General features: G+C 40.4%; 1 long non-coding RNA gene across 1 annotated transcript; it reads left to right on the forward strand.

Moving 5' to 3' along the window:
* Positions 1-3,602: 3,602 nt before the first annotated feature.
* On the forward strand, positions 3,603-25,064 carry LOC126212820 (uncharacterized). Its single transcript, XR_007540915.1, has 3 exons — positions 3,603-3,660; positions 13,589-13,645; positions 24,938-25,064. It is a non-coding gene; the product is annotated as an uncharacterized LOC126212820 (long non-coding RNA).
* The last annotated feature ends 622 nt before the right edge of the window (positions 25,065-25,686 follow it).

Consider the following 25,686-nt stretch of genomic DNA (forward strand, 5'->3'; position numbering starts at 1 on the left):
ATACATATTTCACCATGAGTGATCTGAAGATGATTGTGTGGTCAACTGAAATTAGTCTTCACATTTTAATGTTTTATAGTGCACGGGATCTAGACAGTAAAAAAGTTTTTACTGACTTGAGCTATTAATACCTGCTGGGTCGAAATGGAAATACAGTTTCCTTCTGTAATGTGTTTCTGTTGTTTTAGGGGAGGACACCAGACAGCGAGGTCATCGGTCTCATCGGAATAGGGAAGGACGGGGAAGGAAGTCGGCCGTGCCCTTTCAGAGGAACTGTCCTGGCATTTTCCTGGAACGATTTAGAGAAATCACAGAAAACCTAAACTGGGACGACCGGACGTGGGATTGAACCGTCGTCCTCCCAAATGCCAGTCCAGTGTCCTAACCACTGCGCCACCTCACTCGGTGTGAGTGTTTCTGTCGTGGCAAGATTGACGGTGGGTCGAGTGGTGTCGCTAAATGACTGCCGCATCTGGGAGTGTGGTGGCTCATCAGTTTGCACGAGGGCCACACTGTTTTGGAAGACTTGCAGTGTTGAGGGCTGCAATGTGGCGGGAGGTCTGTGTCTAGTGGTAGCCTGCATTGAGGTAGGCTGGCTTGCACCAGGACGTGGACAGTGCTGTGTCTACCCCTTTAATGTGGAGAGTGAGTGTGCTAGTGTTGTGTCCTGTGAATGGATTTGAGCCCCAGAAGGGCGGTTCTGGTGCTCCACGCCGTGGACCGTGTCAGAGGAAAATGTGGTACATCATTGCCAGCTCTCTGAGAACGGAAGTAGCCTGTTTTCAGTGCCGTGTTGTTCCACTCGGTAAGTAAGTGTGGAGGGTAAGAATTGTAGAGGGAAACCTAGGTGTAACTACGGGAAGCAGGTCCGAAAAGATATAGATTGTGGTAGTTGTGCGTGAAGAAGAGGTCTGATCGGGATACACCGATGTGGGAAGCTGCTTATCTGTTGCAAAGCCATTGTACAGCAGGCGTGTGAATCGGTACTGAGGATGTTATGCCACCAGTTGTCAGATGTGTGATACTTTTACCGCAACATGTTTGGGACTATGTTACCTCATTATTGAGTGCTATAAAATATGGAAAACAGTTAAGAAATCACAATACTACACATACTGACCCATATAAAAATATTTATGTCTCCCTTTAATGTAACATACCATAAAGCTTCTGTGCCATTAGGCATCATCAGCAGTAAAATCCAGCAGAAAATGTGCATTGTCATACATAAAACTCTTCTTAGAACATCTCATATTGGCACGTTACACTCTCGAGGCACCGTTTGCGTGTTAAATTGGACAACACTAGTGTCACTTTAGCGATATCTCCTCAGGGAACAGCAACAGATTTATTCGAATTAGCGGCATTAGGTTCCGTATGGATGCACACAATGAAACACAGGTGTAGTAATTGTTTTTAGAACTTTTTATTTTCATAAATTTTACAGTAGAAAGTAACATTGTTGAGGGCTCGGACATATGCTGTGCAGTCGAGTGCTATTTTTGGTAGGTGACAGCAGCAGCTTTAGTTTAACAACTGTGCCTTGAGAGTATAACATACTAACATGAGATGTTCGAGGAAGAGTTTTATGTTTGACAGTGCGTGTTTGCTGTTGCCTTTTGCTATTGATGATGACGCCTAATGGCACAAGAGCTTTGAGGTACATTACACTGTGGGCCGACATAAATATTTCAGTATAGGTCAGTAGGTAGGGTGTTGTAATTTATTGGTGGGTTTCCTTGTTTTATAGCACTTGATAAATGCGTTGTGGTAAAAATACCAGACACTTGACCACTCATGGTGTAACATACTCAGTACCATTGGGGTGCAGCGTAAAACAAAAGTCTTTTGAATGAAGACCACAGCAACATGCAGTTGACATTGATGAAGTTATAATAAGTGACAGATAATTATTATTCACGTATGGGCCCAGTAGGACCACGCGAGGTACAATCCATCAATGTCACGTTTGATGGTTGGCCTTTCTTTGTGCCCAAATTTGTTTCATCCTTTCTGAATGAAGTCTCTTTCTTTCATCAGACCACGGTGTTCCAATCTGTATTCTAATCAGTGGCAGATTATTGACTGATTTCTCCCCCCCCCCCCCCCCCCCCCCCCTGTTGACTTTCATCTACACTCTGAACTAATGAGATACCTATTAATTGAATGTCCTTTAGCTGTAGCAGAGAAGGCCTGTGGATGCAATTTCTTATCTACTACAGTTGATAGTGGATGAATTGGAAAATACACATTGTATTAAGTCAAAATTCTACTGTGCAACAACCGAGCGAGGTGGGGCAGTGGTTAGACACTGGACTCGCATTCGGGAGGATGACAGTTCAATCCCGCGTCCGGCCATCCTGATTTACGTTTTCCGTGATTTCCCTAAATCACTCCAGGCAAATGCCGGGATGGTTCCTTTCAAAGGGCATGGCCGGCTTCCTTCCCTGTCCTTCCCTAATCCGATGAGACCGATGACCTCACTGTCTGGTCTCCTTCCCCAAAACAACCAACCAACCTACTGTGCATAAGTGTACAGGTAGGCTAGCTCTGTGAAGCTCTTTGCAAATGTTGCCATTGTGTACAGGGATTTCATATTGTTAAGGAATTATTGTTAAATGTAGTGAGTCTTGAAGACGATTTGCACATCGTTCAAGGACTGGCAAATGATGTAATGTAAATTGTAAATTGCTCGATTACTAGAATCGAACACAACTGTCAATAGGTGCAGTTAAGTGTGTGAGTAGTGAGTTTGTGTGTGTGTGTGTGTGTGTGTGTGTGTGTGTGTGTGAGAGAGAGAGAGAGAGAGAGAGAGAGAGAAATTGGGTGGTACGGGGGGGGGGGGGGGGGGGGGGGTTCACCCTTAGTTATGTGGGATTTGAAGAAGGGATGAGAGAGATATAGAACTAAAAGTACTGTCTAATTGAACTTTCCCAAAAATTTTGTAATGCAGGCTACATTCTATATTTGCTTTTCACCGGGATAATGTGTCATACTTATAGGTACAGCCCGTATTTGCATGCTGCCTATTGTGGATAATGAAGTCATAAATATTGTTTGATATCACATACAGTTGTACTGTTGTCCATAAAGCATTGCCATCATACCAACTCAGATGCTTTTTGAAAGTTTAGAAATAATCTGTTCAGCTGTTTGGCCCAATCTGTGGCTCTCACAGTGTCATAAGAGAAGAATGAAAGTTGGGTTCTGCACTGCTGATCCTTCTGGAATCAGAGCTGGTTGACACAGAGAAAGTAATTCTGTTGCAGACAGCCATTGTAATGCTACAAGACATAATGTAGGGTAAGTTCATATGACTCTGTTGTGGACTTGGACTGGTTGCCAAACCACAAATGGGGTCTGCTTAGCAGCACGGTCACGCACTCTCCTGTCAAAATTGTGTACAGTTAGTACCAATTGTTCGTTGGTAGGACTGAGGGTGTTGCTCAATGTGTAGTTGCGTATGCTGCCTAACTTTGCATTTTTTATTTTAGTTGTGATTGAGCTCCCTTTTGTTTGGATTAAAGTTAATGTTAACTAGTCACTTTTAATATCTAGTGTACAGAGATACAGGTTTAATTCTTTTTTCAGGCGTATTGTAAGGCAGAAGAGCCTGTGCTGGTCTCACTTGTCCCAGTGCTTCTCAAAGAAGAACATGTGGTAAGTTTTGTTATTAAGACATTTGCATTTGGTAATGAATTGGCTTAAGTGGAGACAATAATGACCCATGATGTATCTTAGAAGATAGATTGAAGCATACATTTTAGATAGATGTGTTAAATCTGACACTGTGGACTGGAATACACTATTTAATATATCAAAAAAATTAATCAATTTTTGAAAATATGATGTAATTGAATAGGTAAAAAATCTACTCACCAAGTGGCGGCAGGAGGAAACATGTACAAAGATATTGAAATCTGCAAGCTTTCAGAGCCAGTGGCTCATTCTTCTGACAGAAGAGTTGAAGGGGATGGAAAGAGGGGTGAAGGAAAGGTCTGGTGAGCTTTAGGCACCAGAGAGGAGAAGACACTGATTCCAAAAGCCTGCGGATTTTAATACGTTTATATTTTTCTCCTGCTGCCACTGCTCGTAATGCACTATTTGGAATTCTTAAGTTGTCACGCATAAAATACAGGGAGCGAAAAGAAATCTCTTGTACAGAAACAAGACTGCAGCTGTAAGAGTCAAATTGCTGCAGCGCACCTATCACGGACTGCTGGCAGCCCAGTGTCTGCCAGCTGCACAAACCACGGCAGGACCGAGAAGTCGGCAAGTAGATTGTGTTAAGAGGGCATTGCCAGTGGCCGCACCAAAACGACACTTGCTGCACGCTGTTAGCATTGGCGTTAGGCGATTGAGGCTGTGTTCTGCTTCTGTGACCCGGCCGAGCAGCCAGTCGAAAAGCTGTAGTACTCTGCACACTGAGGATTTAAGTTCGTGCTATGGTAGCAGAAGGCAGTGGCATTGCCAGTCCGGAACTGTCGAATTCACCACAGCCGCTGCCGTCCAGTTTGCCGTCCACTGCCACTCGCAACTGAGATGTCACACGCCCTAGGAACGGTCTCCGCCAGCTTGGCGTATCAAATGCGTTGCCACAGTTGCGAGCAAATCGTTTCTGAAAAACAGAAATTTTTAATATTGAATATTAATTTAAATCTTTGGGAGTCTTTTGTGAACATCTTTAAATGAAGTATAGCCTCGTATGGAAGAGAAATTTGGACGGTCATCATTTCAGGCAAGAGGAGAAGAGCTTTTGAAATGTCATACTACAGAAGGCTGCTGAAGATAAGTGGTAGTGGATAATTAGTGACGTAGTTTTGGATCAAATTAGAAAGAAAAGAAATTTATGTCACATTTTGGCTAAAAGAGGATGTATGCTGGGGCATCAAGGGATTGTCATTTTGGTGATGGAGGGGTTAGGGTTAAAATTGTAGAGGAAGAACAAGGTTTGAATACACTAAGCAAACTGAAGTGGATGGAGGTTGTTGTACCTATACTGTGATCAGGAAAGAGGCTTGCCAAAGATAGACTTCACGGAGAGCTGCCTCAAACCAGTCTTTGTGTTGAAGACCACAGCAGTGTTGAAACCCTAATTTTGTATGAAAGGTCAAATTGAGTGAGTTCGCCATAATGTTCCAAGCTATAGTGTAATTAGTGGCTGCTTAGAATGTGTGAACTGTTTCAAGAAGTGTTTAGGCCATACGGTATATAGTGCCGCACTTAATGCTGGAAATGGGTACTGCACTCAAACATGGTGGCAACAGAAGTACACATTAATGGTCACACAGTAAAGGTAACACTGTTTGTAGCATCTTCCACTGTGTAAATGTAAAACAAACTGTTGGCTTGTTTTATGAAAATGATAGTTGCTACTCACCATATAGCGGAGATGCTGAGTCGCAGATAGGCACAACAAAAAGACTGTCACAAATAAGCTTTTGACCTACAAGGCCTTTGTCAGAAACACACACACACACACACACACACACACACACACACACACACACACACACTGCGGACTTTGGCAGCTGAAGCCACACTTATTCGTAATACATCATTCGTTCTGAATTTTACATTGTTTGATGTTGGCTTACCCCCCCCCCCCCCCAATAGTGTTCATAAGGAGTTGTCCTCTGGGATAAAGCACATAAAATAAATAGCTATGGGCACCCACATGGGATCATTCTATGCCAAACTATTCATGGGCCATCTAGAGCAATATTTTCTAACTGCCCAGAGTCCAACCCCTCACCATTTCAGATTCATTGGTGACACCCTCATGATCTGGACTGAGGGTGAGGTCACCCTAGCCACATTCCCCCAAAACCTCAACACCTTCCTCAATGCTGACCTCCACCTCAAGGATAGCTTCATCAGTACCTCCGTCCATACCAAACCTTCCAAACACGGACAGTACCTCCACTTTGACAGCTGCCACCCATTCCGTACCGAGAAATTGCTCGCGTACAGACTAACCACCCGTGGTCATCCCATCTGCAGGGACGAGCAGTGCCAGAGCAAATATACCGAGTATCCCACCGAGACCTTCGCAGACCGAAATTACCCTCCCAACCTTTTACAGAAGCAGATCTCGCATACCTTGTCTCTCCAGCCATCTACCACCTCCTACTTACTCACCATCTGGCTACAGAGCAGCATTCATCTCGTGCCTCGGCACCACGTACGACTGGAGCAACGGTTTTGACTACCTCTCACTGTGCCCTGAAATAGACCTAGAGGTAAGACCTATCTCGTACATTCTCCCAACCACATACTCCGGTCAGACATCTTCTACCCCATCAGAGGTAGGACTACCTGTGGAAGCAGTTTTTCTGAAATGTGCAGGTGGGAACTCCGCCTGCAATATATTCTATATTACCGTAACCCCCCTGGCCTCAGCCTTCATTAGTTCCTGTCCTCCACTTACCTATCTCCTTCCCTGCTCTCACTCCAGCAATACACGGTCTTCTATTACACTAACACACCCATTAGTCACTAGTCTTTTTCCCCATCTCTTCTTCTCTCCTCCTTTCCCAACCGCCTCCCCTCCCATCCTCCTCCCCCCCCCCCCCCCCACTCCCCACACATACAAACCTCCCAACTGCACCTAAATGCCCTACCCTATCCCCACTGCCCCCTTGCAAGCTCCCACAAGCAGCACACCTTCCCCCACCCCACTCTGCACCCCATGCCGCCTCCTTACCATCACAACTGGATAGCTGCTCCTGTCGGGCGCATATACGACTCAGCTCAACAACAGTGGCCACAGGTGGCAGAGAGAGAGAGAGAGAGAGAGAGAGAGAGAGAGAGAGAGAGAGTCCATCCGTCAGTCCGTCCTCTAGTCCTCTGTATGGCTTTTCACAATATTGTTAAAATAAATAATGTTTTTATTCAGGAGAAATGAGCAGCAAGAATATTGTGTAAAGTAGTACCTCTTGCAGAGGCTGCTTTATGGATCTCGAAATTCTTACACTCACTTCCTGGTACATTTATGTCACAACAATTTTTGTTGCTTATAATAAAAATTTCCTTGGACTGAAAAGTGATTTGCACAGGTTCCTTTGGGTCTAGTATTCGGAGTTAAGTTACGTACTCTGGTGCAAAGGATTTCAACATATACTACAAACAGAAAGCAAAGATATTTGGGCAGGAACATTTGACAATTGATAATAAAAAGGAAAACATTCCTTGTTGGCCATTCCTTCTAAAATTATCTGAATCTGTAGATTTAAGAATTGAAAATTCATATTAGCTACATGACAAATCACAATGTTCATACGAATCTACATCTACATCCAGATTCCGCAAGCCACTGTATGTTGCATGTTGGAAGGCATGCTCTACTACTACTAGTCATTTCCTTTCCTGTTCTAGCTGCAAATAGAGCGAGGGAAAAACAACTGTCTATATGCCTCCATGTGGCCCCTAATCTCTCTGAGCTTATCTTCGTGGTCGTTACAAGAACTGTACATTGGTGGCAGTAGAATCGCTCTGCAGTCAGCCACAAATGGTGGCTCTCTAAATTTTCTGGATAGTGCTCCTCGAAAAGAACGCTGTCTTCCCTCCGGTGATTCCATTTGAGTTCTTGATGCATCTCCATAATACTTGATTATTGTTGAAACATATTAGTAACAAATCTAGCAGCCAGCTTCTGAATTGCTTCGATGTCTTCGTTTAGTCCGACCTAGTGCGGATCACAAACATTCGAGCAGAGCTCGAGAAGAGGTTGCACTAGTGTCCTACATGTGGTCTCCTTTACAGGTGAACCTCACTTTCCTAAAATTCTCCCAATAAACCAAAGTGGACCATTCGCCTTCCCCACTGCAGTCCTTATATGCTCATTCAATTTCATATCGCTTTGCATTACACCTAGATATTTAACTGACATGAGTGTGTCACGCATCTCATTATTTGTAAACTGTGGGTTTGTTTTTCCTACTCATCTGCATTAACTTACATTTTTCTACATTTAGAGGTAGCAGCCATTCACCACACCAACTAGAAATTTTGTCTGAGTCATCAACTACCCTCCTACAGTCACTCAACGATGGCACCTTACTGTACACCACAGCAACATTAGCTAACAACTGCAGACTACTGTCCACTAAATCATTTACATATGTAGGAAAACAACAACTTTCCTGTCACACTTTCCCGGGACACTCCTGTCTCTGATGAACACACACCATCAGGCACAATGTACTGGGTTCTGTTACTCAAGAAGTCTTTGAACCACTCGCAAAATCTGGGGACCTATTCCGTATGCTCGTACCTTCATTAACAGTCGGCAGTGTGGTGCCGTGTCAGATGCTTTACAGAAATCTAGGAGTATGGAATGCTACATGACAAACAATTTTGTGTTTTAAACAACACTGTTGTGACCTCTCTGGTTATCTTAGGGTGACTGATCAAAGGTGTACACTCTGGTGTTTTGCTGAGTTGTCGTTTCCATCTCGTGCACAATATTTCAACAACTGGACGAGCCTTCTTCTTTAGATGCTGTGAGTTTTACTGTTTTGTGCACTTGCTGGGTGGACTCCACTCCACACAGTCTGGTTGGAGTCTGGGAAGTGAGTAACAGCAAAACTCATAGCATCCGTGGAAGACGGCTGCGTGAGATGTCGAAAGATTGTGCATAAAATGTAACTGACAACTTGGCAGAACGGCCGGTAGCACACAGTTACAGATTTTGTTCTTAGGATCTGCAGCTGTTTTCTTTTAAAACTGACAGTGTAATCAACTAAATGCACTCACAGAAACAGCAAGTGTCGTATCGTGAAGCACCAGTCTGATACTTGTCAACCTTCACGGTGATGTTTATCATGTAACAGTTATTTCGTGATTAAAATTTCATTCCATTTCGAACTTATTCATCAATAAAAACTTATCTGGTTTTGATGGTGTTCCAGTAGAGTACTAAAGATTTATTCTCATAAAATAAGCCTGGTATTATTGGAAATATGTAATGCATCAACTGAGTCAAGACATTTTTCCAGAGAAACTGAAATACACCATTGTTAAACTCCTCTTTAAGTAAGGTGATAGGAGAGGTCAATAACTGCTGACCTGTTTCATTGTTGACATCATTTTCCAAAATGCAGTTGAATACCAGCAGCTGCCAGTCTTGTGATGGCTTTTGTTACCACTGGAAAGTTGGCATTGGTGATGCCAAGTTTCCAGACAAGGTGTGTGTGTGTGTGTGTGTGTGTGTGTGTAAAGACCTCTTTCACAGTTTTGGTAGCACTTGATTCATAGCTATTGAGCTCACAAAAGATTACCTTTCTTTTAGTGTGAATCATCCAGTAATATTCAGCAGCATTAAGCCAGGAATCCAATCATCTAAGCACAGGGTGGGGGAAGGAGGGGCAGTGAAGGTGCTCGTTCCTTGGACTTCAGCACCTGTAGCGGGACGTTCACATTAATTGTCGTGCCACAAGTAATTAATTTTCCTACATCGGAGCAATTTGATCGCACCTCTTCTGCAACTCTGCGTAACACATGCACGAGTCAAATGACATAAACCATACTGCGGTAGAGAATTTGAAGCCCTCGGCTGCTTTAGCCGTGTATGAAGCACCATCTGTTGCCAGAAGCAAAACATTTTCTCTGCTCACAACATCTTGTCACAGTAGCTTCACAGAGTTATGAAACAAAATGGCAACTGTTGAATTTTGTACTCTCTCTCAAGAGCTTCACGCATTAGGAGGAACATTTTTCCAGGCCTGTCAACTTTCAGAACACCCCATAACATCTGCAACATAATGTCCACCCACATTGGTACCTTTGTGTAGGGACGTTGATCTTTAGTTCAGCAACACTAATTAATTTTTTTTTTTTTTTTTTTGAGCTACTCTTCATAGCACACTGATAAATAGTTCTTTTTCAATATAGATTAACCTGGAACAGGATGTCTTGTGTACTTCTCAAGAACTGTCTGAAATGTGGATTCTTCAGCTTCTCAGATGGGATGTTGCAAGACACCATCATTTCACCTGTCTTTAAATGTTTGTACAATTGAAGATGAACCTGTCTGCTCAACTAACAGCATTTGTCTGCTGCCATTTTCAGCATTTCTCTTCACACAGCTGCTGTATTTGGTGGTATTACAGTGCTGTTGCACATTAAAGTGCTGTTCTGCACTAACTTTGACTTCACTTAATTAACAAAATAACATTTCCCCACCAGTGCTGAAGAACTTATCATCAAACTCACAAATGAAACCTTGCAACTCCATGCTGATGGACGGCTTTTGTTGAACCACTTGAGTTTATATTCTGACAGAATAGTGTGACCACGTGTGCGATGTTTATCATGTCGGGAGGTGCATTTGTTAGTTTTGAGAATGTTTTGTTGGCCCCACCCAACAGTGTCTTACATCAGCAAACTGACTAGTGTGTAATGCTACTTGTCTACTGTTGTTGTGATCTTCGGTACAGAGACTGGTTTGACACAGCCATCCATGCTACTCCATCCTGCGCAAGCTTCTTCATCTCCAAGTAACTACTGCAACTTACATCCTTCTGAATCTGCTTAGTGTATTCATCTCTTGGTCTCCCTCTACGATTTTTACCCTCCACACTGCCCTCCGATATTAAATTGGTGATCCGTTGATGCCTCAGAACATGTCCTACCAACCGATCCCTTCTTCTTGTCAAGTTGTGCCACAAATTCCTCTTCTCCTCAATTCTACTCAGTACCTCCTCATTAGTTACATGATTTACCCATCTGATCTTCAGCATTCTTCTGTAGCACCACATTTCAAAAGCTTCTATTCTCTTCTTGTCTAAACTAATTATCGTACTTGTTTCACTTCCATACGTGGCTACACTCCATACGAATAGTTTCAGAAAAGACTTTCTGACCCTTAAACTTATACTTAATGTTAACAAAGTTCTCTGCTTCAGAAACACTTTCCTTACCATTGCCAGTCTACATTTTATAGCCCCGACCATCATCAGTTATTTTTATCCCCAAATAGTTAAACTCCTTTACTACTTTAAGTGTCTCATTTCCTAATCTAATTCCCTCAGCATCACCTGATTTAATTCGATTACATTCCATTATCCTATTGTTTTGCTTTTGTCGATGTTCATCTTACATCCCCCTTTCAAGACACTGTTTATTCAATTCAACTTCTCTTCCAGGTCCTTTGCTGTCTCTGACAGAACTGGTATGTCATCGGTAAACCTCAAAGTTTTTATTTCTTCTCTGTGGATTTTAATTCCTTCTCCAAATTTTTCTTTTGTTTCCTTTACTGCTTGCTCAGTATACAGACTGAATAACATTAAGGATAGGCTACAACCCTGTCTCACTCCCTTTCCAACCACTGCTTCTCTTTCATGTTCCTTGACTCGTATAACTGCCGTCTGGTTTTTGTAAAAATTGTAAATAGCCATTTGGCCCCTGGCACCTTCAGAATTTGAAAGTGACTATTCCAGTCAACATTGTCAGAAGCCTTCTCTAAGTCTACAGATGCTAGAAACATAAGTTTACATTTCCTTACCGTTTTTACTTGAATTTAAGCCGCACTCGAATCTAAGCCGCACCTGAAAAATGAGACTCGAAATCGAGGAAAAAAAAATTTCCCGAATCTAAGCCGCACCTGAAATCTGAGACTCGAAATTCAAGGGGAGAGAAAAGTTTTAGGCCACACTTCCAAATCGAAACAAAGTTGGTCCATTGTAATATGAGACACAATTTAGGTTAAATGAATGACGATACAGCTGTAGTAGTTTGGTTCAAGTCGTAAGCTTAGCAGTTAAGCTTTACCAGGTAGCCGTTGTTATGCGTCAGGCGCTCAGTCCATATTTATACGGGCACCCTTCCTTTTTCACGTGCTTCGTCTGGTTTGAATTGATTGCTTATTTTTCTTTGATCTGACAAGTGCAGTTCTCTTTGTTATAGGTGTTTCCGTCACTCAGAGCTGAAAATGTATTACTGTACTGTGTCATGCATTGTTTGTCGCATTCTGAAAACGAGGGTTTACGGCCTGTCGCCGCTCGCGGCATGGCTTGCTTTTGTGCATGCTACCGCCGCTTACAATTAAAAAAAAACAAAGAGAGGAATCATCTCATTAGCGAAACAATGGCAAGAGACTGCTATTCGTTGCTACTTACACTGCTGCTTTCTTTGATAATGATCAACAAGAACCAAATAATAGACTGCGTATGATAGAAGATGTTCTGAACGAGAATTTAGTGAAAATTTTTTCCGTTTGAAAATCTTTGCAGACACCTCTTTAGTACATTACATTATGCACAGAAATTAGTCATCTTAGATTTAAAAATCTAATCAATTGCCGTGCTTCATTTCTGACTGTATCACTATTAGGCATAAGAATAATACGAATATAAACATGACATGGTATGTATATTCTTCCGCGTCTGCTGTTGTCTCACTCTAGTTTCGTAGTTTATTAGGCGGACAGGATTTAAATGAGATAGCAGCAAACACGAAAGAATACATGGCAAAATGTTTATATTCGTATTATTCTTATGGTGAAGAGAATACTGCATGTGATGCACAATTCATAAAAGTTCCTATTAGCAACCATTTCTTCTCACAGTTAGGAAAAAATTCATAAAGCAGAGCTGGCCGTATTGACAAATATCCCAAACAGTCTTGCCAGTCGGATTTTCGTAGTACATTGAAATGCTGCTACGTTCGAAGAGGAACAATACGGAATTTGTATTTACTTCGTTGGATAATGTATGAAAATGCAGTGGTCGAAACTCGGGGCGGAGAAAAAAAAAAGCTCGTCTTCCACCTTTTTTTTTTATTTATTTACTGACGCAGAGGTTTTGGTGCTAGTATTTGTCTTTGTGCCTGCGAAGCATGCCTGCGTAGCGCTACATATATTCGACAACAGAAGTTAGTTGTGGCGGCACCTACCAACATTTTTCAGAACTTCCGCTTACTTTGCACTCGATTCTAAGCCGCAGGCGGTTTTTTGGATTACAAAAACCGGAAAAAAAGTGCGGCTTAGATTCGAGTAAATACGGTAATCTATGTTAAGATAAGTCGTAAGTCGTAGGTCAGTATGCCTCACATGTTCCAACATTTCTACAGAATCCAAACTGATTCTCCCCAAGGTCGGCTTCTACCAGTCTACTAAAGTCGTGATAAATAAAGCTTTGTAGTAATTGTTGTGTTTATTTGTGGCATTATAATCTGAAACATTGTCATGTGAGCAACATTTTCATGTTTTTATTCGTGTGTCCATATAAGATACAACAAATATATAAAGTTTTGCAAAAGTTGGCGGAAATATAACCTGTTACTGAAAAAAAAGATGTAAATATGACTTTGGATGCATAATAGAAGTACATTTATCTATACTATAACACCTGAATTTATGCGAAAATTGTTGTTAAATTCACCATGAAGTTCAGGAAAAAATGTGACTTGTCATAAAAATGTGGGCCCTTGTTATGATTACTTGAAGTGAAAAGTGAAGTGTCAAAAGTATTCAGTAATGTACCACAAGGAAACAGAGAATTAAACCTTTTAAACATAATTTCCATCATGTAAATTTCATACACCATGAAAACATTATAAATCTGACATCTGTTGTAAATTTTTCCAGCTTGATGAATCGCCGGAGGACTTTGAAGTTGGCAGTCACCCATTGCTAATAAATCTGGTGAGTCACTGAGTTTTATAATATTTCAGTACTTACGACTAGAATACAAGTCGCAATAAGCTCAGTAAGAAGGCCTGACTGCAACTCATTTTCTCAATGAAATTGTGGTTCTGTTGTTTGTCTTCTTCTTCTTAGTTCTTCAATCGTCAGGTTGGTTGTCGGCAGTGCACAAAGCTTTTCTTTCTTGGGCCTTCATCTTGAGAGTGGTATGTGGTGCAGTCGGTACTGTCCATGATCTAGGCAAAGTATTCCAGTCTCGGTCTGCGCTCGTGTTCTTATCTCATTCTGTACAGCAAATCACTCCAAACAAATGCCTTTATGAGGTCTTTCCTGAAATGTCTGTCTATGCAGCTGGGTGTGAAAAGGTTCCGCAGTTTATAAATATTTTAGCATACAGTCACTAATATTAGGAACAAGTCCAGAGCAATGTGTTTCGAGAGTCGAGCTCTCATCATCAGGCTGTCTAAGTTAACCCTACATAATAATGCACTTCAGAAGCACTGGAGGTCAAAATATAAGATTATTCAGACATGGAGACTATCATCTTACTTTAAAACTGGAAGCACCAGATTCCCTGCATCCTTATCTGCATATTCTTCAAAACATTGTTTATGTAAGGCAGTAAACATCAGTCACACCAGCTGCCTCTCAGTGCACGTCAGAGCTGCACACGTGTTTATAAATAAGTGGTGCCTTAAAAGCAGCACTTCGAAGGATGTGTGTTAACATGGATAAGGAAGCAGGGAATCTGATGCTACCACTTTTCAAGTAAGACAAGGACTTCGTAGCTTAGTAATTTTATTTGTTTTTCTATTTTTACTTTGAATGTTTTTGAAGTGCATTTTATGTAGGATTAATTTTGAAGACGGATGATGGCAGCTTGACCCCAAAAACATGTTGCTGTGAATTATGTTCCTAAAATTAGTGGTTGTATGCTAAAATATGTATAAAGATTGCCTTAAAAATAGCTACCTTTGGTGTTTAAAATGGACAACATTAGAAAGTTTGTTTTCTTGTTAAAATCAGTCTTTGTGTGATAGATTTGGCTTGCAATATTCTTCTTTGATCTTCCATTTGACGTAATTTTACTCCATCAGTAGGTGAAGGATTCGGTGGTTTACAGTTGCTCACTGAGCTTTGAGCAGTGATATTTTGCTTACTCACCACAAAGATCTTTTTTTTAGCTTCATTAATTTACATGTTATAAGAAAAACTGAGTGTGGTTCCATCTGGGCCAGCATCACTTCTAATTGAAGAGACTGGTGGAAGAAAGTGCTAACTCACAATAGCATAATTTGGGTTGTTAACATGTTGTTCGATTAACCCTTTTGTTACAGCAGTCTGCTTCGCTGAGCTGGTGCCACTGATCGGTGCAGCATGCCGCGAATTGTGCACATTGCACATCAGTAAGATGATGTGCAGGTTACTGTATTTAAGTGTTACATAACAATATATTTGGAGATTTTATAAGTATTATAAGAAAAGCCATTTAGGATCATTTGAAAGATTCTTAATAATGTAATTCAGTATGATAAATTTGAAAACAAGGTTCAACGCACAAACCCACATTACAATTTTTACACTTGTACTTAGATTCTCATTTTCTGTCATTTGCACTTCAAACAACACACCTTCTATTTCGGTTTCTTCCTACTGGTTTGTAAACCGAAGAAAAGTGTCTTTCTGTTAAGCTCAGTGGATGATTATTGCCTGTTCGGTGTAGACATTTTATGCTTCGATGATACTCTTCCAGTATCTCCCTAATTAACTGCAATTGAAGTTTTGCCATGGATACCAGTTCTTTCCTTTTGTGTTTATAAAGACAATAGGCATTCCACACACAAATGTCCAGCAAGTGAAAGAAATGTTTGCGATGCCATTGCTGAGATTTGAGTGTTGATTCCACGGTGCTTATAACCGTGTCAGCTTTATCAACTGCACCCATTGAATTATTATAATCCAATATGCATACAGGTTTTTGGATAACTTTTACTGTATCAAATTCATCTGAGTGCATGGTAGAAAGCTTATAGACTTCTTTTTTATCCATCCACTTTTTGAATATTAAATTTTTGCACGATTGGCAGGTTGCCTGTCCTCATTTTAATCGTTCACCAGTTTTAGGCATTCCTTTCCTTCTCTTTCTTATGGTCCCGCACACATTTGTGCAATTATTGTGTAGCTTTCTAAATAAAGCTGCACTGAAATACCAATTATCTATGTGAACGGTATGGCCCTTTCCTAAATAGGGCTTTACAAGTGCTTCAACTATCGCTCCTGACTTTCCTGTATCCTTATTTTTGGTATCCACCAGGGCAGATGATCCCATGTAAACAATTAAATCTTGTACAAATCCTGTCTCACAGTCACAGAGAAAAAAAGATTTTATTCCAAATCTGTTTCTTTTTGACGGGATGTATTGTCTGAAAGACAGCCACCCTTTATAAAAAAAAAAGTAAACTTTCGTCTACGCACAGCTTTTGGAATGGCTGAAATGACTGACAAAATTTTTTTTTGTAATAAATCAGTGACGATGTTCTGTATTTTGTATAACAATCATTGGTAGAACCGACATCATGGTTGAAATGCAGCATTCATAGTAATTTGGAATAGTGGTCTCTAGCCATTACTTCTCCAAAAATATTGCTTCGCAGAAGTTTGTCTTTACTCCGGTACTCTACTAAATATAATTTCTTGTTCCACGTCATTCAAAATGATATGGCAAAAAAACATAGTTTGGCTACTCCAGTTCTTTCTGAATTGTTTGTTACTATTATCTTGCTGAGGCCAACAGTAATTTGTTTCATTTGCAATTAACTCTACGAGATCTTCAGAGGTAATCACATTTCTGTTTTTCCCTTGGTCTTAAGAATGAAAGCTCTCTTCAGCTTCTATCTGTTCCTTCCACAGAAAGAACTCCGAAAATAAAATTACACTGCATAAGTAGCGCAAACATAAGTGCAGCATTTATGTGTTATTCTGAGAAAATAATTTAGTTCAAATACATAAGATAACGTAGTAGGTGAATATGGATTGGGGCTAAGAAATGAAAGAGGAAGCTGCCTGATAGAATTTTGCACAGAGCACAACTTAATCATAGCTAACACTTGGTTCAAGAATCATAAAAGAAGGTTGTATACATGGAAGAAGCCTGGAGATACTGACAAGTTTCAGATAGATTATATAATGGTAAGACAGAGATTTAGGAACCAGGTTTTAAATTGTAAGACATTTCCAGGGGCAGATGTGGACTCTGACCACAATCTGTTGGTTATGAACAGTAGATTAAAACTGAAACTGCAAAAAAGTGGGAATTTAAGGAGATGGGACCTGGATAAACTGACTAAACCAGAGGTTGTACAGAGTTTCAGGAAGAGCATAAGGGAATAATTGACAGGAAAGGAGGAAAGAACTACATTAGAAAAAGAATGGGTAGCTTTGAGAGATGAAGTAGTGAGGGCAGGAGAGGATCTAGTAGGTAAAAAGACGAGGGCTAGTAGAAATCCTTGGGTAACAGAAGAAATATTGAATTTAATTGATGAAAGGAGAAAATACAAAAATGCAGTAAATGAAGCAGGCAAAAAGGAATACAAACGTCTCAAAAATGAGATCGACAGGAAGTGCAAAATGGCTAAGCAGGGATGGCTAGAGGTCAAATGTAAGGATGTAGAGGCTTATCTCACTAGGGTTAAGATAGATAGACTGCCTACAGGGAAATTAAAGAGACCTCTGGAGAAAAGAGAACCACTTGTATGAATATCAAGAGCTCAGATGGAAACCCAGTTCTAAGCAAAGAAAGGAAAGCAGAAAGGTGGAAGGAGTATATAGAGGGTCTATACAAGGGCGATGTACTTGAGGACAATATTATGGAAATGGAAGAGGATGTAGATGAAGATGAAATGGGAGATATGATACTGCGTGAAGAGTTTGACAGAGCACTGAAAGACCTGAGTTGAAACAAGACCCCGGGAGTAGAAAACATTCCATTAGAACTACGGACGGCCTTGGGAGAGCCAGTCCTGACAAAACTCTACCATCTGGTGAGCAAGATGTATGAGACAGGCGAAATACCCTCAGACTTCAAGAAGAATATAATAATTCTAATCCCAAAGAAAGCAGATGTTGACAGATGTGAAAATTACTGAACTATCAGCTTAATAAGCCACAGCTGCAAAATACTAACGCGAACTATTTACAGACGAATGGAAAAACTGATAGAAGCGGACCTCGGGGAAGATCAGTTTGGATTCCGTAGAAATGTTGGAACACATGAGGCAATACTGACCTTATGACTTATCTTAGAAGAAAGATTAAGGAAAGGCAAAGCTATGTTTCTAGCATTTGTAGACCTAGGGAAAGCTTTTGACAATGTTGACTGGAATACTCTCTTTCAAATTCTAAAGGTGGAAGGGGTAAAATACAGGGAGCGACAGGCTATTTACAATTTGTACAGAAACCAGGTGGCAGTTATAAGAGTCGAGGGTCATGAAAGGGAAGCAGTGGTTGGGAAGGGAGTGAGACAGGGTTGTAGCCTCTCCCCGATGTTATTCAATCTGTATATTGAGCAAGCAGTAAAGGAAACGAAAGAAAAATTTGGAGTTGGTATTAAAATCCAGGGAGAAGAAATAAAAACTTTGAGGTTCGCCGATGATATTGTAATTCTCTGAGACAGCAAAGGACTTGGAAGAACAGTTGAACAGAATGGACAGTGTCTTGAAAGGAGGCTATAAGATGAACATCAACAAATGTAAAACGAGGATAATGGAATGTAGTCGAATTAAGTCGGGTGATGCTGAGGGAATTAGATTAGGAAATGAGTCACTTAAAGTAGTAAAGGAGTTTTGCTATTTGGGGAGCAAAATAACTGATGATGGTCGAAGTAGAGAGGATATAAAATGTAGACTGGCAATGGCAAGGAAATCGTTTCTGAAGAAGAGAAATTTGTTAACATCGAGTATAGATTTAAGTGTGAGGAAGTCGTTTCTGAGAGTATTTGTATGGAGTGAAACATGGACAATAAATAGTTTGGACAAGAAGAGAATAGAAGCTTTCGAAATGTGGTGCTACAGAAGAATGTTGAAGATTAGATGGGTATATCACGTAACTAATGAGGAGGTATTGAATAGGATTGGGGAGAAGTTTGTGGCACAACTTGACTAGAAGATGGAATCGGTTGGTAGGACACGTTCTGAGGCATCAAGGGATCACCAATTTAGTATTAGAGGGCAGCGTGGAGGGTAAAAATCGTAGAGGGAGACCAAGAGATGAATGCACTAAACTGATTCAGAAGGATATAGGTTGCAGTAGGTACTGGGAGATGAAGGGGCTTGCACAGGATAGAGTAGCATGGAGAGCTGCATGAAACCAGTCTCAGGACTGAAGACCACAACAACACACACAAGATAACACTGAGCAAGTATTACCCGCTCTCTAATAATTATTATAAGCAAGGTGCTGGAGAAATTGTGGTAATGGAGACAGTCTGCCCCATTCATGTGTTGTATAATCTAAAAATGAGTGTGGTATGTAAATACAATCCATGTCAGAATGCTTTATGCCATACTTCCAACCTAACCTAACCTAACCTAAGCCTAGGGCTATACCACAGATCAGCCTGTCACCACAACAAAATTTAGAAACATGTAGCATGCTGGGGCAAATCCAGATTAACAATTTAATAAGTCTATCGGACACTGTAGAGTTGTTTAAAGTTATATTCTGAAAATAAATTGCCAGTCATGGATTACCCTAAATACTTTCTTATCTGTATTTAGATTAATAATACTCAACATAAACACTAACGATTACTGTTGTTGTTGTTGTTGTTGTTGTTGTGGTCTTCAGTCCTGAGACTAGTTTGATGCAGCTCTCCATGCTAATCTATCCTGTGCAAGCCCCTTCATCTCCCAGTACCTACTGCAACCTACATCCTTCTGAATCTGCTTAGTGTATTCATCTCTTGGTCTCCCTCTACGATTTTTACCCTCCACGCTGCCCTCCAATGCTAAATTTGTGATCCCTTGATGCCTCAGGACATGTCCTACCAACCGATACCTTCTTCTAGTCAAGTTGTGCCACAAACTTCTCTTCTCCCCAATCCTATTCAATACCTCCTCATTAGTTACGTGATCTACCCATCTAATCTTCAACATTCTTCTGTAGCACCACATTTCGAAAGCTTCTGTTCTCTTCTTGTCCAAACTATTTATTGTCCATGTTTCACTCCATTTAAATACTCTCAGAAATGACTTCCTCACACTTATTTCTATACTCGATGTTAACAAATTTCTCTTCTTCAGAAACGCTTTCCTTGCCATTGCCAGTCTACATTTTATATCCTCTCTACTCTGACCATCATCAGTTATTTTGCTCCCCAAATAGCAAAACTCCTTTACTACTTTAAGTGACTCATTTCCTAATCTAATTCTCTCAGCATCACCCGACTTAATTCGACTACATTCCATTATCCTCGTTTTACTTTTGTTGATGTTCATCTTATATCCTCCTTTCAAGACACTGTCCATTCTGTTCAACTGCTCTTCCAAGTCCTTTGCTGTCTCTGAGAGAATTACAATGTCATCGGCGAACCTCAAAGTTTTTATTTCTTTTCCCTGGATTTTAATACCTACTCCAAATTTTTCTTTCGTTTCCTTTACTGCTTGCTCAGTATACAGATTGAATAACATCGGGGAGAGGCTACAACCCTGTCTCACTCCCTTCAGAACCACTGCTTCCCTTTCATGCCCCTAAACTCTTGTAACTGCCATCTGGTTTCTGTTCAAATTGTAAATAGCCTGTCGCTCCCTGTATTTTACCCCTTCCACCTTTAGAATTTGAAAGAGAGTATTCCAGTCAACATTGTCAAAAGCTTTCTCTAAGTCTACAAATGCTAGAAACGTAGGTTTGCCTTTCCTTAATCTTTCTTTTAAGATAAGTCGTAAGGTCAGTATTGCCTCACGTGTTCCAACATTTCTACAGAATCCAAACTGATGTTCCCCGAGGTCGGCTTCTACCAGTTTTTCCATTCGTCTGTAAATAATTCGCGTTAGTATTTTGCAGCTGTGGCTTATTAAACTGATCGTTTGGTAATTTTCACATCTGTCAACACCTGCTTTCTTTGGGATTAGAATTATTATATTCTTCTTGAAGTCTGAGGGTATTTCGCCTGTCTCGTACATCTTGCTCATCAGATGGTAAAGCTTTTTTCAGGACTGGCTCTCCCAAGGCCGTCAGTAGTTCTAATGGAATGTTGTCTATTCCCGGGGCCTTGTTTCGACTCAGGTCTTTCAGTGCTCTGTCAAACTCTTCACCCAGTATCGTATCTCCCATTTCATCTTCATCCTCTTCAATTTCCATAATATTGTCCTCAAGTACATCACCCTTGTATAGGCCCTCTATATACTCCTTCCAGCTTTCTGCTTTCCTTTCTTTGCTTAGAAGTGGGTTTCCATCTGAGCTCTTGATATTCATACAAGTGGCTCTCTTTTCTCCAGAGGTCTCTTTAATTTTCCTGTAGGCAGTATCTATCTTACCCCTAGTGAGATAAGCCTCTACATCCTTACATTTGTCCTCTAGCCATCCCTGCTTAGCCATTTTGCACTTCCTGTCGATCTCATTTTTGAGACGGTTGTATTCCTTTTTGCCTGCTTCATTTACTGCATTTTTGTATTTTCTCCTTTCATCAATTAAATTCAATATTTCTTCTGTTACCCAATGGTTTCTACTAGCCCTCATCTTTTTACCTACTTGATCCTTTGCTGCCTTCACTACTTCATCTCTCAAAGCTACCCATTCGTCTTCTACTGCATTTCTTTCCCCCATTCCTGTCACTTGTTCCCTTATGCTGTCCCTGAAACTCTGTACAACCTCTGGTTTAGTCAGTTTATCCATCTCCTTAAATTCCCACCTTTTTGCAATGTCTTCAGTTTTAATCTACAGTTCATAACCAACAGATTGTGGTCAGAGTCCACATCTGCCCCTGGAAATGTCTTACAATTTAAAACCTGGTTCCTAAATCTCTGTCTTACCATTATATAATCTATCTGATACCTTTTAGTATCTCCAGGATTCTTCCATGTATGCAACCTTCTTTTATGATTCTTGAACCAAGTGTTAGCTATGATTAAGTTATGCTCTGCACAAAATTCTACCAGACGGCTTCCTCTTTCATTTCTTAGCCCCAATTCGTATTCACCTACTATGTTTCCTTCTCTCCCTTTTCCTACTGTCAAATTCCAGTCACCCATGACCATTAAATTTTCGTCTCCCTTCACTACCTGGATAATTTCTTTTATCTCATCATACATTTCTTCAATTTCTTCGTCATCTGCAGAGCTAGTTGGCATATAAACTTGTACTACTTTAGTAGGCATGGGCTTCGTGTCTATCTTGGCCACTATAATATGTTCACTATGCTGTTTGTAGTTGCTTACCCGCACGCCTATTTTTTTTATTCATTATTAAACCTACTCCTGCATTACCCCTATTTGATTTTGTATTTATAACCCTGTATTCACCTGACCAGAAGTCTTGTTCCTCCTGCCACTGAACTTCACTAATTCTCACTATATCTAACTTTAACCTATCCATTTCTCTTTTTAAATTTTCTAACCTACCTGCCCGGTTAAGGGATCTGACATTCCATGCTCCGATCCGTAGAATGCCAGTTTTCTTTCTCCTGATAACGATTACTGCACCATATCATTAACTCATTGGAAAGACCTACACATACAAACAATGTACAACATTAGTTATCTGGCAAATATGTACATACAATACAGTACACTTTAGTTTTGTCACCTTCCACAGAATTAAATGTCATTTCTTTGAACTCCATTTTTTGTTGTGAACACTCTCCAAGTGGTATATCAGTTCTTCCCTCTTGAGAGCATCAAAATGTATTGTACTCAGTACATGTCATCTAAATAACAAAGAAAATGGGTTTTTGCTTAATATCTTAATATCATACTGTGATGGAAAAGGAACGTGTAAACAGAATTAATGTACTTATTCATCCATCATGTTTAATGCTGCCAATTATGAAGCAGAGTCTTCAGGGATGTGGAACAACACAGTGAAGGTGCAGTGAGAAACTAGGGCCTGCATTACTTAAATATCTAAAATAAGTTATTTGTGCTTCATGAAACTACTTTAAAAATTCAGGGGAAAGGCCGCACCTCCAACTCTTCGTAAACGATCTATCCAGAGGGCCTACACCACAAGTGACACTTTACTTTGCTTAAGTGTACTAGTTACCTGTTAATTGTCAAAGAGTTTTACAGCAGTTCTGGCATTCGCCTCCCATGACTTGCCTAGTAATTAACCCTCTCAACCCTTTCTTTTATAGCCTTAGCTTGGACCCATTTGTGGGCTTTTTGTGATACGTGAACGTTTCTGCTCAGTCTGCAATGCAGAGAGGCTACTGCAGACGTTCACACTGGTGATATCTCCATAACATTTTTGCTAATATAGCACACTTGACTATAAACCAGCCATCTGGTTACGGCAGTTGTGTTACATTATTGCATTAAGGTTCACGCAGCATTTAAATGGTGACTGAGAGGTAACCAACATTTCTCCTACCTTTCCAGAAGCAGAACTGTGTCTCTTCATGTGTTTGTTTACATCTGTCACCAGCTTATCATAAATATGTAATATTTCTTTCCTAGGCTCTACTTGTATATTCTTGCGATGCTTCACCCACATACGTCACACAAGCCTGCTACACCACCAGTCTGTGCAACATCAGCCATGGTGAACGTACGGCGAGAAATTAAGAAAAGCACAACACATACACACACACCATGATAGCTCCTGGGAAAATCATAATAACGAAGCGTTCAAAGATCTACATACCGGTAGCTACAACTAACTGGCTCTTACGGCCAACCAATGAGACATCGGTGCCAGTTGAAATAGCTATGTATAATGCCTTGTGGCTGTAGAAGGTGTAATGACAAGCGGCTCGCAAGCCCTGAGGAATCGTGGGGTCAACAGAAGCGTCCGATTCCACCTGTCTGCATTGACGTATGGGTGTTGTCATGGGTGATGTCATTACGCCACGGTGTTTATGAGTTGGTTGTGTTTGTAGATGTTGTCTTGTTGTGTTTCATGGTGCCCTCTCGTGTGTGTGTGTGTTTGTTTGGTTGGTTTTTTAAAAAAACCTCTTATATTTAGCTTGACCTCTCCCTAAAACCCACAATTTCCCGCAGTTGTCTCATTAATTTGATTGAAGTTTTGGATGGAGATGTTATTGTCTTATTTATACATATTTTCATGTTTGTTGCCATGTGTATGTAGTGACATCACAGGTGCCATATTGGAGATGCTTAGACTAGCCATTTCTGCCATATTGATGATGTCATGGGTCAAAGCAGACGGCTGGAATCTGACACTTCTGTAATCCCGGGATCATGACGTCATCTCTCCCGCTAGTCAATATCGCTGGCAGTTTTCAAACCACGGATTTCTTTGAAGCTAGCCATCCTTTGCAGAAGCAGCTCGCAGGCCCTCAGGAATCATGACGTTATATCATGACATGAGGTCATCTCTCACGCTAGCCAGTATCGCTGGTAGTTTTTGAACCCCAGATATTCTTTGAGCGAAGCCATTCTTTGTGATGCCGTGTGGGTGTATGTACAATGCCAGATTTTGTGTTGCATGTGCGATAAAGCATTTCAATTATGGAAAACTTTGTATCCTTCATTTTCCTTGTGTATGCATATAGAGCCAAATATGGAAGTTACTGTGAAGTACCTGCAGGATGACTGCAATTATTTTAACGTCTTGGCAAATTTGAGAACACATGCTGCAAAAGCACATGCTTGCAGAGGAGAAAGGAAAGTTTATATTCCAGACAATGGATGGTAAGTAACTTCGTATAATAATTTTATGATGTGCAAGAAAAGTAAAGTGTCTGGTAAATCTACAGAATTTCCTTCTTTGTGCCTATAGTATTCTGATGCATTGTGTTACCCTGTAAAGTTTCTTCCAGTACAACTATGAGGATTATTTGTGGTAACAGCATATTATCATAATAAATGGCTTCGGTATTTAAGTTGCAATCTTTGTAACTTTTGTTGGTCAGAATTTGTGTAGTAACTGTATTCTAACTTCAGTATCGCTCTAATATTTTGTTTCAGTAACATGTTCCTTCACACTTGAAAATTTCTGAATGTTCAAAATGACATCAGTGACCATAGTCAGTATTTTTACAGTAAAATTGCTATGAATTGCAGTGACAGAATCGAGATTTGTGAGTGGTGTTACCTATTTTTGTAATGGATGTTTCAGAGTTTCTGAAGTGAAAGTCCAAAGAAGGGAAGACAGCAAGAAGTAGCTATTTGTGTTTTTCATGGTTTATAGGCCTACTGGGGAAACTTGCCATGTAAAAAAAGTGAGTAACGCATCAACCTTGGTACCTCTATGGTGGTGTGGAAATCCGAGCATTGTTAATAAAGAAATTAATTTTGTTTTTTTTTCGTTTGATTCCTTTATCGTGTTGCCTATAGTTCACAAAATTTAATTGAAATACCGAGTTGATAATTTCAACATAAACTGGACTTATGCACATAGCTGTCTCTAATGGCTTTGCTGCTTTTCACAGGTAAAGTATGATTATTCACTAGTCCTTCAGTTTGCATGTTTCTTAATCAATTGTGGCAAAAGAAATCACTGACTCAAAGCATAATTTGCTTGGTACACATAATTGGAAATTGCTTATTTAGTTGTAATTTTACATTTTTAGATTATAGTATTCTCTGAGAGTTTATCTTGCTGCCTTTCTTGGGTGTGGTTTTTCTATATTTAACAAGTTTACTGATATGGTTAATGACATGTTTCACCACCAGGTAAGGTATACAGCATTAAGCGTGCTGTGCTGTTGTCGCTGGTGGCAGCAGCATGGTAGTCAATGTGTTAAGGGGGGACTTAAGAACATTGAGAGTAAAGTATATGCATCTATAATAGTCTTGGCTAAAAAGATACAGCTAGAATGGTAATTACTGTTTGAGCAATTATCCTTTAGACAGTTAATATCTTAT

This window comes from Schistocerca nitens, chromosome 11, assembly GCF_023898315.1.
Source record: "Schistocerca nitens isolate TAMUIC-IGC-003100 chromosome 11, iqSchNite1.1, whole genome shotgun sequence".
In the NCBI taxonomy this organism is placed as follows: domain Eukaryota; kingdom Metazoa; phylum Arthropoda; class Insecta; order Orthoptera; family Acrididae; genus Schistocerca; species Schistocerca nitens.